General features: G+C 43.3%; 1 protein-coding gene across 1 annotated transcript in view; it reads right to left on the reverse strand.

Annotated features, from left to right (window-relative positions):
- TBC1D9 (TBC1 domain family member 9) overlaps positions 1 to 15,740 on the reverse strand; it is a 106,906-nt gene that overhangs the window by 57,536 nt on the left and 33,630 nt on the right. The window lies entirely within an intron of this gene.

Raw genomic sequence — 15,740 nt, forward strand, 5'->3', positions numbered from 1 at the left:
CCAACAAGCCCTCTCCCACCACATCCCACCTGGACAAAACTTTCCTCTCAGACGTGATGACGGTGACTCTACGTTACCATCACCCACCTCCAAGAGGTGTTACCATCACCCACCTCCAAGAGGTGTTCCACCCACCTCCAAGGGACACTGCACAAGCTAAAAGAGCGCTGGTTTCAGAAACAAAACCAGCAAAGCTCCTAGCTCAGTCCCTGGCACACGGTAGTATTAATAAATGCCTGTTTCAAACAAAAGAAATAAGGTATTAAGCACTGATATCCTGGGGTCTCTGCTTTACCTACATTACACCCAATGTGTATTATTTTCTCCCCTCTAGCATCCTAGAAACAAATCCTTAATTTGAGTAACTTGACAAAGCCACAGGTACCAGTGACGTACACCTGAGTCTGTGTACCAGGCTGCCCCATGTACTATTTTCGTGCGCCTCATTTTTCTTTTGTATTGAGAAGGTACAGTTCAGCTCAGCAAACAATAAGTGCCTACTATGTTCAAGGCAAACCCTGTGGGCACGAAGTTGAATAAGACAGAGTCCCTAAGGCATTTATAATCCAGTAGGGGCGAGGGCCAAGCAGTATTTTAGGGCTGCATTTAGAAGTGAACAGGGCTGTGAAACAAGCATTTCTCCATCTCAACGGCACAGTCCTTTGCCATTGGTCACATCAATTGTTATAAGCAGAGATGCTTGAAGCCTGGTCTACACTCAGCTCTGCAAAGATGTAGTAATTAGGCTGAGGGTCAGGAAAGGTACTGTGGTAGCACGAAGTTGAGTTCTTCCAATTGACAACCTCAGTGATCTTGCCAGGTCCTGGGGGAAACTTACTCACATCATCCAAGTCGAGGCAAGCTGGAACATTCAACAAACGAACTTAGCAATTTATGTGTGAGAAACACAAACGTCCTGTGTACTGACGCTCACTTAAGAAGAGGCAGTGCCTTCTCTTGCCAGGAGTGCAAATTCTCTTATAACCACCTTTCAGCCAACATACCCCCTCCAGGAAGGTGTGCCTCCTTTATCTGCACCAAGCTGGGATTAGACACCAAACATTTTCTATACTATTCTAAAATTACACGGATACACACACACACACACACATTCTACAAAGTCAAATAAACAGGATTCCTTGCTTGGCAGGATGAATCTAAAAGATTTCCATAAAGTAAATGCCCGTAATTACTCTAAAGTCAGATGCAACCCAGCATAGAGCAGGGTTTGGACTCAGAAGGACCAGTTAGGAACTGTGGCTACTTGAATAATTTTAGGACATTTTTTCCCAATGTCTTGGTGTTCACAAAATGGAAAATCATATGATGTAAAATGGAAATGATATGATGATTACAAGATTTTTTGTTGTTGCTGTTTTGTTTTGTTTTGGCCATGCCGTGCGCCACGTGGGATCTTAGTTCCCTGACCAGGGATCCAACCCATGCCCGCCCCTGAAGTGGAAGCACGGAGGCAACTACTGGACCGACCACTACTAGGGAAGTCCCACAAGATTGTTCTTAAAGACTGAATACAATAAGGTTTGGGGGCAAGAGGCTGGTTGGAAGGAGGGGCTAGGCAACCTCTCTAGAACATGCCAAGACCTTCCTTTCTTTAATTTTACTTTTACTTAGATTGCATGGTTATTAAGGATGGCTTTGGTATGGAACTGATGGTAGCTGAGGTCGGGAGCGGGGGAGGTAAAGGCCGCCAGCCTCCCTTGCTCTGCCACAGCTCCGTCCTGGCTCTGACTCTGTTATGACCAGGTCTGGGGCACATGGACAGGCCATTTAACTTCTCGTGGCTTTCATTTCCTCATTTGTAAAGTGGTTGTAATAGCACTTGCCTTCCCGAACCTGGGGTCAAGCAAGAAGCCTAGGGCAGGTTAACACGGGGCAGCCCTACAGTTGTCCTTTTGGTCTTTGTCTAAGGCCAGGAATCCACTTGGGTTCACGGCAGACCACAGCGACCATTAGCTGACCTGCATACTCCAGGAAAAACAAACTTTCGCTAAAGGGTAAATGAATTCATTTGTTTGCTCTGGCCTGTATGAAATACATCAAAAATCAAATATTTAGAGTCTACAGAGTTTTCCAAGGAGTCGTCTTCCATATACTACCACACAGGTGTGCATTTTTGTTTTCTCTACGGTGACTCGGATTTACCGCAAAGACCTCTAATGACTCTTCAATTATCTGAAGATGGTAGAGTGTATTAATAGGGAAAGCAGAAGAGTGCTAGCTAAACTGGACTGCCCTCTGTGTTAACTAGAAATACAAAGACATGTGAAATACAGATTCATCCCTCATAACAACGGAATGTTGGTAATACTTCCCTCTTCTTGAATCAAAATACTGGAAGTATCACATATGTTGTTTCTAGGGCATACAGACTTCATCCCGGGATTAAGGAGTCACAGTCAAGGATTAGCCTCTGTGGTTCAATGAGCCTCTAAAGGAGTGTCAGGGTAGATATAGATTCTTCCAAGGGCAAGCGCAGCTCACTGGGCAGGGCAACCGACAAGAGGCAGTCCGGGTTCTGGAGTTCTTTAGTCCCGGCTCTGCCAACTCCCAGACCCAACCTCTCCGAGCCTCAGTTTCCCAATCTTTCACGTCTCACTAGACTTCTGTACTCTGTAACACCAAGGAGCAAAGACCTCTGAAACGGTCCAACCCTATCTGCACATCTTGACCACCACAAATGTCCCCCACTATAATCCATCTCCACCATCCATTATCGTAATTAACAAAACCTCCGGTAAAGAAGTACCTTCTTTACTCAGAGGTAAAGAAAACTGAGTGGCTTCGAGGAGAGTCCCCTGGAGTGAGGGCTTCTGATTACATGCTAGCTCAGCAACGCTGAGCACGCATCCACGAAGATTTAGATGAACACTAACAGGCTCCCCCATATTTACCACAGGCTCCATGCTGAAATATTTGAAAGTAAATTATAGACAGTATAATACTGGGATGCTCACATTAGGTGCATGTACAATTAAAAACATTTTGTAAAAATCCTCTGAAAACTTAAGGCCCTGGATATCCCAACAGAAAGTAATGTCGTGAATTGAGACCCATAGTTGGTCAAATCAATAAATACATTCTTCCATTCACTTTGTAGCACTGACCAGGATTTTCCCTCCACCTGGAATGTTGTGCTTGCCCGTCAATGACCACTTCCCACCAGCTCAAACGACAAACTCCTAATTACCTTACACCACCTCTTTTTAACCCTGATCTCCCTCTGAGTTCTGCTTCTGTAATAACCACTGCATTTATTTAAAATTACAGGTACATTTTGCCTTGTTCCGTTTCTTCTCCTCTTTCCAGACTGGAAGCTCCATGATGGCAAGGTCTGACTGTTTGCTCTGGACCCCTAGACCCCGCACTTTGCTTGGAGGACAGTGAGCCCTGAACACACGTCTGATGAAAGGACAGGTTAGGTATGTTTAGAAAACCTAAATAATAAGTTATTACTGTGCTGCTGTCTAATCTCTATTGAGACAAGGAGTCGAGACTCTGGAAAAGAGAAAATACTCCTCCTATACCCTCTGTCTACACTGAATACTAGAAGATGGGAAATCTGAAATCTAGCCTAGAGAATCCCCGCCGCCACCCCCCCCAAAAAAAGCAGCAATCAGGATTTTCTTAGAAGTCTTATTACTTACTCATCCCTCTGAAGTGGCTGTCAAAATACTGAACTTTTCATCATTTCCCACACAAAGCACTGTTTTAGCAGCTGTTCTATAGTCAGCTATTTCTGGTGTTAAACAATCTTTGATAGCCTGAGATAACTAAGTCAAATTATGGCCCTCAAAATAACTCTTCTCTGCACCTACCTATTACATTAGCTCAGGGGCATCTTGTAACATTAAACTGCTGTTTTCAAGGAGACTCAGAAAACACTGCAGAATTGGTACATTTAGGCCTCCCACCAGCTGTGGGCGCTAAAGGGTATGTGATGCAGACAGAGTCATTTCCACTCCTGGGCGGCCCCTCACCCCTCTGGGGGCAGGGATGTATCAGAAGAGTGTGGGACACATAGGGATGTGCCCATGGCAATGATCAATCCATCTACTGATGATCTTGGGATAATTTAATGTTAAAGTGGACAAGATCCTAAAGCTTACTTGGTCTCCCTCTACTCCCTCAGCTTTGTAGCCAGTCAGAGATAGAGCCCTATAGAGACCATGCTGGAGTGGTCTGGGGAGTGAGCTGTCTCCTGATATGGAAGCTACAGCAGTGCCCACTAGGGAATTCCCTGGCGGTCCAGTGGTTAGAACTTGGTGCTTTCACTGTGGTGGCCTGGGTTCAATGCCTGGTCGGGGAACTAAGATCCCACAAGCCACGTGGCACAGCTAATGTGTACTGAGTACCACTGTTTAATGAAATATTTCAAAACCACAGAAAAGTATTGAAAATTACAAAACACATATCCCACCACTCTGACTTTAACACTTGGCCTTATCTGCTTCAGATCTGTTTTGTTTTTTTAGAAGAAAATATAACATACACGGTAAAGGTCCCCCCTGTGCTCCCCTCAATTCTATTTCCCTCTCCATTCACCACCCTCCAGTTTTTTATTCTTCCCATCCAAGTCCTTATACTTTGACCCCCCTATGTATGTACATGAATATAGATTTAACACTGATGTATATTTTAAAATTTACATTAATGATAAAGAGTAGATATTGTCTTGCAATCTTTTTTACCCAATGTTTGGAAAATTTGCCCAGGTTATACTTGCAAATCTGATTCATTCATTTTAAATATTGTGTAATAGTCTGCTGTTTAAGTATACTGTAACTTATCCATTTTCCTAAGGAAGGGTGCTTGGGTCTATCTTCTTCTTTTTTTTTTTTTTGGCTATAATAGGCACTGCAATCATTCTCTGTACATGATCCTTAAGCATGTGAGCACTTTCTTTAGAATGGAATTGTTGGGTCATAGGGTGTGTGTTGAGACTTTATTAGTCATTACAAAACTGCTTTCCAAAGTGATTGTGCCAATTTACACCCGTACCAGGAAAGTGAGAGAATATCCGTTTCTCCGTAATATCCCCAACACTTAGTATTATCAGTTGGTTTTTTTTTCACCAATCTCAAGGATGAGAAGCAATATCTATTTGTTGTTGAAATTTGCATTTTTCTGACGATTAATGAGTTTGGGTATCTCTTCCTGTTTATTGGCCATTCCAGTTCTGTATTCTGAGTTATTTGCCTTTCCTACTATGCTGACATTTGCTGAAACTTCCAGATCAGAAATTCAGTTTACTATTTAGAGGCTTTCACTCAGATATACACTGGATTTCGATTCACTTCAGCAAATACACACTGATATTTCTAAAGCCAGAGGGGCAGTACACTTGGATTTACTTCTTTATATATGTTCTATATAAAGGCAAGACCTTGGGATCAGCATTTGCAAGCCCCTCTGCCTCTCTCCCATGTAAGCTTTCTGTAGGTCACAGGCTCCCACCTTGTCCTTCTACCTGCTGCTGCCTCTTTGTCATTGGTACCCTGCCTGTATGTCTTAGGACTTATGTGAGCTACATGGTAATAGGCAGAAAGCACTTAAACAATAACATCCAGAAGCAGTTGCTAATGGGTATATATACAAAATCCATCCACATCGTAATTTTTACACTTCTCTGAATAAATCTATCTTGTTTGCTTGTCTGTTTTTAAAGACTTCAAGCCTTCACCCAAGTTATTTTACTTGATCTGGAATGTCCTCTTTCCTTTTCTTTCTGGAAAACGTCCATTTCCCTCAATATCCAGGTCAAGGGTCACAAGGCATTTTTTTTGTTTGTTTTTTTAAAAAGTCTGTGCTTTTTTAAAAATTTATTTTATTTATTTATTAATTTATTTATTATTTTTGGCTGCGTTGGGTCTTCGTTGCTGGGTGAGGGCTTTCTCTAGTTGAGGCGAGCGGGGGCTACTCTTCCTGGCGGTGCACGGGCTTCTCATTGCGGTGGCTTCTCTTGTTGCAGAGCATGGGCTCTAGGCGCACGGGTTTCAGTAGTTGTGGCACGTGGGCTCAGTAGTTGTGGCTCACGGTCTCTAGAGCACAGGCTCAGTAGTTGTGGCGCATGGGCTCTAGCTGCTCCGTGGCATGTGGGATCTTCCCGGACCAGGGCTCGAACCTGTGTCCCCTGCATTGGCAGGCGGATTCTCAACCACTGTGCCACCAGGGAAGCCGCAGGCATTTGTTTTGCTTTCTTCCCACACTCTCCCCATCCTCTCAACCCCCCCACCCCCAAATCTCCTGGCAATTAACTGTCCCCTTGTCTGTGATCTGCCAACCATCTTGCACTTCATATTACTAAGGCGATTATCACATTGTTTCCTACTGGAAAAAAAACTAGTTTCTTCCCACCAGGCTGTGAGCTCCGTGAGGCAGGCACAGCCTTATCGACCTTGGAATTCCCAAAGCCTGGAATAATGTCCCGCACATCATGCTGAATATTATAAAATGGGCCCCAAAGTTTCCAACCTGATGGACATTGGGAGAAACCAAGAATGATTTTCAGAGCTTATTCATCTCTGCCCCACAGAACCCAATATAACAAGTTCTAGCAAACTGGCCATAAATAATTAAACTGGCCTAAGAACTGGACAACGAAAGGAGACCAAGGTTTGAGAAAAAGGCTAGAAAATCCCATCTCAGAGAGTGGGAGGTAATGCAGATCAAACTCATATCTGAAACTGAAATTTACCATGGGAAATTAACTTCTCTAATTTCTTTTTAATGAATATTGAGATTGATATGGAATGAAATTGGATCCAAAACTAGAGCTATTTAGGGGAAGGGTAAGTCTTTCTATTCTCCTACTTTTGGAAACTAGTCCAGAGATGAGCAGTTGTTGCCAAAAAAACACAAGAAAACACAAAGATGTAATCAATTTAAACTCTCGCATCCCGCCCCCACATCAGTAAACACTGTTTGCACATCATACTGGCCAGGGGACCTGGGGAAAGATCAGGGAACTGCATGTGTGCACAGCTGTGAAGGGGAAGGCTGGCATTGCCGGGTGAGGGTCAGCTCCCTACCTAAACCTGCACCTGAGCTTGTAATGTCACCAGTGTGAAGGCCCACCTGGGCTATTGCAGGCCAGTCACAGTTGTGTGCAGAGAAATCCGGGCGATGGCTGGTCGCCGCCTAAAGAGGTAAGGGACAGAGGAGGTTTGAGGGGCGAGGTAGCTGCAGCTCAAGATGGGAGCAATGTGTTTTCTCAGTGTCGTATAACCTCTAAGAGTCTAACAGCCTTTCTCAAGCACGGGTATTACTGGCTAAAAGGGAGAGACCAATCCCAACACTGGAATTCTACTTTCAGCTTAGAACAGTCTGGGAGTGTTTTTGTTTTCATAAGTATTGCTTCTTTTCCAACCCCTCTCGCATATTTAGGTAAAAACGGTTTCTCAACACAGTTCAAACCATGATTATTGGTTGAAAAAGGCCACACACAACTCTTCCCTCTCACCTTCACAGCTGCCTCTCAGGACCCTAGTCCAGCCAGATGTATCTCACATCACGGTTGCCGTGAAATAGGACAAGTTACTAGAGGGCAGGGGGCGCATACACACACACACACACACACACACACACACACACACACACACACACACACAACTTGTTTCTGTTTGTGGAAAGATGGATTAATGAGAATTCTGCTAGTGTAGGAAATACATTGCTGATTCTGTCAATTAGGATAGTTCTTAAACTATCTGTGGTTAAGAATCAGTTTGTTTTTAGTTTCCAGTGTGTTGCTCACTGAGACGTCTGTAAAATATAGTGCCTAGGAAATACTAAAATAGAGCTACAGAATATGAAAAGAGACAAAGAAAATACAAGCCTCCAATTTTTCACCATTTAATTCAACAGACAAATGGCTCTAGCTTTCTAAATGCTTAATCTCAATTTCTATTCTTTAGCTCGAGGCAGTTGAAACAAACAGGTTGCAAACCAGCACTTTAAATAGCACCTAATTAGGGAAGGGGTGGCTGGAGGGCAGCAATATTCATGGGACTCTGTTTACTAGTATCACCTATAGTTTTAAAGAGTACATTCAATTCTATAACTTTTTATTTGGGAAATGAAAAAAATTATTGCTCTGCCACTGCAAACTAAAATAAAATCCCACAAAGTCATTTCTCAGTTGAAAGCAAGAATACATGAATAGGGAAAGGCATGAGGTTTTCGCTGTATATTTATTTCGAGGGGCCTAGGCTTAAAAGTGTGGTGACGAATCAGCCTGAAACTAATATGATATTGTACATCAGTTATATTTCAATTTTAAAAAATAATAAAAATAAATAAAAGTGTGGAGAATCTGAACTAGCCTATTAGGTGATCCCTGAAGAGACCCTTGACTCATTTCTTACCGATAGGGGAGCAGGCTCGAGGGGGTAGAATGACAAGGTCCGAGTGGCGGGGCACCCCCTCTGTAGTATTTCAAACTAATTCTGGATCACAGGGTCTTTGAATTTCATGCTTATACAAGTACCCAAAAAGTTAGGGCTCAAAATATACGTTCATATTTTCCATCACCAAAGATAAAGCACAGGCTGGTTTATAACTAAACAGACTGGGCAGAAAACTGAAATCGGAAGAGCATTTCTCCTGCAGAGCCTTTGTCAAGCAGCCAATTAGTTCTGTGCTGCTCAAATCTTCCAAGCACCCTTGAAGGCCAAGTCTTCCAGGAGCTGCTCCATTTCACCCTGCAGGCCAGCCTCTTAAAGTCACATGCACCTTCTTCTCCTGCAGAAAGGGAGGGCAGGTGGAATTGATTTTTCCTTCTCTTCTGTGTCTGAGAAGGAACCATTAAAATATCTCTTTAGGGCTTCCCTGGTGGCGCAGTGGTTGAGAGTCCACCTGCCGATGCAGGGGACACGGGTTCGTGCCCCGGTGCGGGAAGATCCCACATGCCGCGGAGCGGCTGGGCCCGTGAGCCATGGCCGCTGAGCCTGCGCATCCGGAGCCTGTGCTCCACAACGGGAGAGGCCACAACAGTGAGAGGCCCGCGTATCGCCAAAAAAAATATATATATATATATATATATATGTATCTTTAATACCTTACTTTACACCCCAGTTAAGACCGGCTACATAATTTTTTGGGCCCTGTGCAAAATGAAAATGCATGTTCCCTTGCTTAAAAATTCTTAGAAATTCCTAGGCAGCCACAGCAGAACATTAACCCAAGCCTGGGGCCCTTCTAAATGCAGGTCCCTGTGCACCAGCATGGACCACATACCCAGGGGCCAGCCCTGACCCTGGCAGTGCCCCGGTGATTTCATCTCCACAGGCAAGCTGTTGTTCTCAGACTTTTTTCAGGGACTCAAGTCTGCTCTGATACAGACCAATGAGGACAATGGACTGAATTTATTCAAAAGCACTCCAGGCACCTCTGTGATCCAAGTCCTCAAATAAGCCCTCAACCCAGGAAGAGGAGGTAGAGGCATATTCATTATATTTACAGCTGCTTCCATGTATACGATGGGAAGGTATATTGATTCTCATCTTGTCTGTGGAGGCAAGTCTGAACACCTGAAACTGATGGCTCAAGGCCGGCCAAGGTCAGCCATGAGAGCGAGGACGAGGACGCAGGAGTTCTTTTGGTGCTGGTGGGAGCAATTCATTGGTGAGAAGCCCACCATTTCTAACAGATAAGCGACACCCACCACCTCAAGGAAACCTGAGCGAGATGTTCCTCGACTCCTTTTGTCAGGTGGGCCGAATTTGCAGGAGCCACTGACTGTCCCAAGACGACTGCCCACCCTCCTCCTAATTCACCTAACCCCTTCTCCACAGTGAAATAATATCACGAAATAGAAACAGTTATGAATTTTAAATTACATCTAGGTAGAACCTCCCTGGTGGCTCAGTGGTTGAGAATCCGCCTGCCAATGCAGGGGACACAGGTTCCATCCCTGGTCTGGGAAGATCCCATATGCCGTGGAGCAACTAAGCCGTGCACACAACTACTGAGGCTGTGTGCCGCAACTACGGAAGCCCGCGCGCCTAGAGCCCGTGCTTCGCAACAAGAGAAGCCACTGCAACGAGAAGCCCGGCAATCAAACAAAGAGTAGCCCCCATTCGCCACAACTAGAGAAAGCCCGCGCGCAGCAACGAAGACCCAACACAGCCAAAAATAAATAAAATTTTTTTAAAAATTAAAAAAAATAAAATTACATCTAGGAAATGACCTAGAATGTCTATATATATTATAGTACATCTATCAATGATATTTAGACATTTAAACTCATGTCCTCGAATAATTATTTAATGAGATGGCAAAACATATCTAGTATGTTATGTGGAAGAAACCCCACAAAACTCTAATTTTTGTTCTATATGATCCCACTCTGTCAAATTACAAGTATAATATTGTCTATGCTATGAATTATAACATTATTATTAAAGATTACAAACATGAACATATTTGGTGGATAAAACAATTTTACTTTCTTTTGTGTTGCTCTGTTTCCAAAAGTTTCTCGAACGTACATTCAATACTTTTATGATGTAAAAAAAATTTTTGTTGTTTTCTCAATTACTTCCAACCTTCTACTTTGGGCTTTCTTTACTCAAAGAGAGATCAAGTAAGGCATCAAGTAAATAGATGGTTACTGTGTTTACATTAAAGCTGCTCTTCCCAACCACAGGTTAGTAATCTTGTTGCTAGGATGCAACATGCCAGTTAGGGGTCAATATTTAAATGAATGGCATACTTAAAACACTCTCCGATGGAGATGGAGAGGAGTCTGGCCTTTGCCTTTCAGAAATTTTTTTTTAAGTTCATTTTTTTTCCCTTTAGTATAGAAAGCACAGCAACACAACAAATTGATACATATTAATACACACAGGGCTTAACTCAGTTGTAGTGATTGGGTGTTTTTAATAACTAGCTTATCTTTAAGTCAGGAAGTTTACAGTCCCAAAATAAAAACCATAAAAGTTAAATGAATGAAATTAGTTTCTCAACTTTCATCACTGAGTATTCATTATATTTTAAAACTGCATATTCATTATATTTTAAGTACCCACAGTGTTGCCTTTAGCTACACATGAGTAAGGCAAATAAAGAGGCAATATGTGTTTATACCTACATTGGAAATGTCTGGAAGGATGTACATCAAACTGTTAATAATGGTTCCCTTTGGAGAATGACATCCGTATGGGGAGATGCCCCATAGGGAAGAAATTAGGAACTCTTAACTGTTAGAACTATATTTTCAAAAGTAATTGTTATGCTGTTAGAACTATATAAAACTTTGTATTCATAATTATTTACAAGATGCATATATTATAATAGAGCAATAACAAAAGAACTACTAAAGGAATACAAAATATCATAATGAAGATCCTGCCAGTAAGATTTCATAAAAGATGAGACTCTGTAACCAGTCAGCTCCTGCTATTTTCTGTCATGGGCACCAGCCACCCTAAGAACTGGTCACCCTTAGCATGCACGCGTGGGGTCACACTGTATAAAATGAGGCTGCCTTTCACCCGGGACTATGATACACAGGGGCCTAAGTGGAAGATGAGGCTGGCCCATCACACCCTCCCAAGGGAATCTGAGCTGAGACAGAGGAAGAGGAAAGCCAAGTAGCTACAGAAGCGGAAGCTGAAAGGATTCCATGAGAAGCAAAGGCAGCAAACAAGCCAGATGACACAGAGGCAGAAACACTGAGCTAAAGAACAGATACACAGCAGAGGCTGAGGGAGCCTGGCGTCTTCAGGAGAAGAGAGCAGAAACGCAGAACGCAAAGCAGCGGGCCGTGATAGGGTGCGCCAAGGGAAAGGCGGGGAGCCACTTCTTACAGCCGTCACAGGCTCTCTGTCCGCTCTCCAGGCCCGGTTCCAGGTGGCATGTATCCTGGCAAGGAAACGTAGATACCAGAGGTAACTTGAGTCTCTGGTCCTTGTAACCCAAAGTGTCCAACTAAAACCCTAACTACCCCCCTGGCTCCATCTAAGATGGACTCTGAATAAATGTTCTCTTCTGTACGATGGCAAGGCAAGTGTTACATAACAAAGTGCCAAGGCATTAACAGCAATTTAATAATACGCTTTCCAGACTTGCACCCAAATATTCCAAAACAGATAAAAATAGCGGCTACAGAACTGTGATGAAAACAATCGGGCTATTTAGAGGGGAGAGGTACAGTAGCAGCCTGGCTTGATCACTGGGTGTTTTGTCTTGACTTTACCACTTTGAGGGCATCCAACTCCACTGGCATGCACTCTGCAGAAGAATCCTGGTTCTAGCTTAGCCTCAAGTCACCTGGACAAGACTAAGGGCTGTTTCACAGAGACATTTCAGTTTGTGATGAATCAAGTGAAAGCAATCTTCACCTAAGGTCCAGATAAAGCTTTAAAGAGAAAACTAAGCTGGGAGGATCTGAAAATAAAAAGAACACCATGGCACCAACAAGTGGGAGGAACCAAACCAGGAAATCTGCCAAAGATGGTTTGACTTTGCAAAGCCAGGTGTGCGGTAGCAAGTAATGCCCTTATTTCGTCAAGTTGTGTATTATGACCTGACGCGTTTTTCAATATACGTTAATGACCTGCAAATGTAGGTGAGTCCCTTATGGAATATATTAAACCCAATTAAGATTTCTTAAGAAATAGTTCAAGGATGGCCTGGAAAAGTCCTTGTAAACTACTCTGAAAAATATCAATAGTGGATGGCAGGAAAAAAAAAAGGATCACTGGCGATAATAAAAGCAGTATACCGGGGGTGGGGCATTTTTTTGCAAAGTGACTTCTAAGTCATTACCAGGAAATTGTTCTTTTTTCATGCTATAAACCAGACACAATAGACATAGAGAGCAGTAATGACAACCAACTATACAACACCAGCAATGTCACTGACTCATATATCTTCAAGCAGAGACTGATGAAGAAAGATGAAAGGTAGGGGGAATTATCTTTTTTTTTTTTTTTGCGGTACGTGGGCCTCTCACTGCTGTGGCCTCTCCCGTCGCGGAGCACAGGCTCCGGACGCGCAGGCCCAGCGGCCATGGCTCACGGGCCCAGCCGCCCCGCGGCATGTGGGACCTTCCCAGACCGGGGCACGAACCCGCGCCCCCCGCATCGGCAGGCGGACTCCCAACTACTGCGCCACCAGGGAAGCCCGGGAATTATCTTTTATATTATTGTTTTATCAATGAATGGGGAAACTGAAAATAGTGAAGGTCATGCTTTGTTTCTTTCACCCTGAATTACATCTTCTATACCTAGCTTCTTAATCTCTAAGCAAAACTGACACATGCACACATAAATGTACATGCATACATACAGACATAGTATGCACATATATATATATGCATACACACATATTATACTATGCTCATTTAAAGCATGCTCATTTAAAATGAGATTAGAGTAGGGAAGGCTCTTTAAAAAAAACCCTCAAATTTTGATTTCTATCTTTGGATTTAATGAACACAATATGCAATAAAAGAATAGGATTACAACAAAATCAGTATTTTAAAACTTTTTAAAAAGATAATCATGGGCAAGAACTCCTTTTACGCCAATGTTTCTCAACCAATACAGTTTTTGAAAACATATAACAGTTCCACACTATCTCCCTCAGATTCTTTTATCAGACCCTAAACATCCTGACTCTGTAGAGTCACCATATGTTCCCTGAATCCAGAAGATCCAGACAGAAGATTTTTGCCCCAACTTTTCTTCCTGTCACCTGTATTGGTTGGGGCGGGGGGTGGGGGGGGAGAGGGAAGAGGGAGAAATAGAGGGAGAAAAAGCCTAAGTTTTAAATATTTTCCAGTTGTAAATGAACGATATTTAAGATGCTTCTTCAAAATGCACAGGCTTCCTGTTCGACAGCTATTACATAGATGATTCTAGAATGTCAGTGATTCTTCCTTGATGGCTAATTCACCAGCCCTTATCCTTTTAGACATGACTCCCCTTTTCCTGTTGTGACAACATCTCATTTACGGCTCTCAAACTAATTTCCCAGCAGCATGTCAGCTACCAACCAGGGACTCAGGGACGTCAAGGAAGATACTGGAGACAAGGTGCTGAGTGAGGCAAAGGCCCAGCTGAGAACTGGGCAGTGTTAGGCATCCCAGCACAGCACTTCCAGCTTCAGAACTTCTTTGCTGGCTGAGGGCCAGGGCCTCTGAAATCTAGAACACAGATCAGGAAAACAGATTCCTTCCATGGCTCTGTCAAAGCGTGAAGATGATAAGATTGGGAGAGGCGTGTACTTCATGCACTCAGGGTTTCCACCAGTGCAACTAGTGCATTCTCTGAGACAGAGACAGCAAAGCAGGGCTCTGGGTCCCCCAGTGCCCAGCCCTTAATTCTCTGTCTATCAGGACAGGGCTTCCCAGTGGTGCCCCAGGAGATGGTGACACACATGGGGCAGCACACAGACTCCTCAGCCCTTTAGGGCAGCTGGGTGGGCACTTACCCCATGCGCCCTGTAAACACTACCAATTCCTAAGTGTGTTATGATGTGAAAATAGGTGGAAAGCTCTGGATAGACTAAACAAAGCACAAAACCCTTTCAGCACATTACAAAATTTCTGTATGTTTAATTTTGTTACATACTGACAGCATTCAAGTTGATAATATGTAGTTTTCCAAGAGTTTGTCTATAAAGTTATGCTAAACATGCTTTACTTTATCTACGTGCAATGTACATATTTTTCTTTTTTTTTTAATAGGAAAAGAATACATCTAGCCATGTACATCGGGAGGTGACTCGTGACATTTTGCCTGCTCTTTGATTCTCTTTGGGTTCATTCTTGGAAAATTTTAATTAGGACAGAAAAATCCCCTCCTTGTAAAAGTTGTAGGATCTCTGATCCTTAGCCCTCACTCCTCTGAATGGACTCCGAGGAAAAGTGAGTCAGGGCCCCCACGTAACCGATGCCCAGGCTCTCAGGCCTCCTGGCCCTCCACAGAAGGCCCAACGAATAAACCACCACAATGACTGAACACTTTAACAATTAGCAAGCCAAATGATTAGGAAATTACCAACATGCCTATTTCAAATAATTTCCAAAAAGATCATCAGGGAAACCCCTAGAAAATCTAAGTTCGTTTAAATTTGGGACAGTGCCAGCAATACAAGGGAAACATTTAGATGGCAGCGGTCTATCTCCTTGATGGGAATGGGCACGTTTCTAACATGGCAGGGCCCACCCAGGGTTGTGTAAAGTAACCAGAGGTGGCGAATTCAAGTTCTGGCTTCCCTAACTCACGAGCTGTGTGACTTCAGACAGGTCACTTGGCCTCTCTGAGCCACAGTTTCCTGCCACTAAGTCAAGAATCATTTATCTTCTCTGCCCATCTCCCAGGGTTGTTGGATAGATCAGATGACATACTGTTCAAGGAAGTGCTACATAAACCGTGGAGTATCTTGTCCATGTAATGTATGCAGGATTTTTTAAAATAATGCTTAATTTGACAGCATGAAAAGAGCTTTAGGTCATAACACTTCCATCTTGCATTACGAAGGAGACTGAGTGGTAGGTGAAAAAGTGCTTGTCATGGTTACGTTTTGAATCTTAGTTAAGTGGTCACCATGGTTATTAGTCTCTAGAAGAGGTGAAGGAATCAATACGGTCTCATTCCTGGAGGCCAGGTTTTCATCTTTGTCATTACGAAATGTACACTGAGCTCCCGTGGCTCTCTTTGCTGGGCACTGGAAACACAATCTATCTCTGCTACCTTTGGGGAGACAAGGATCCA

The sequence above is a fragment of the Lagenorhynchus albirostris genome, chromosome 4 (genome assembly GCF_949774975.1).
Source record: "Lagenorhynchus albirostris chromosome 4, mLagAlb1.1, whole genome shotgun sequence".
Lineage (NCBI taxonomy): Eukaryota > Metazoa > Chordata > Mammalia > Artiodactyla > Delphinidae > Lagenorhynchus > Lagenorhynchus albirostris.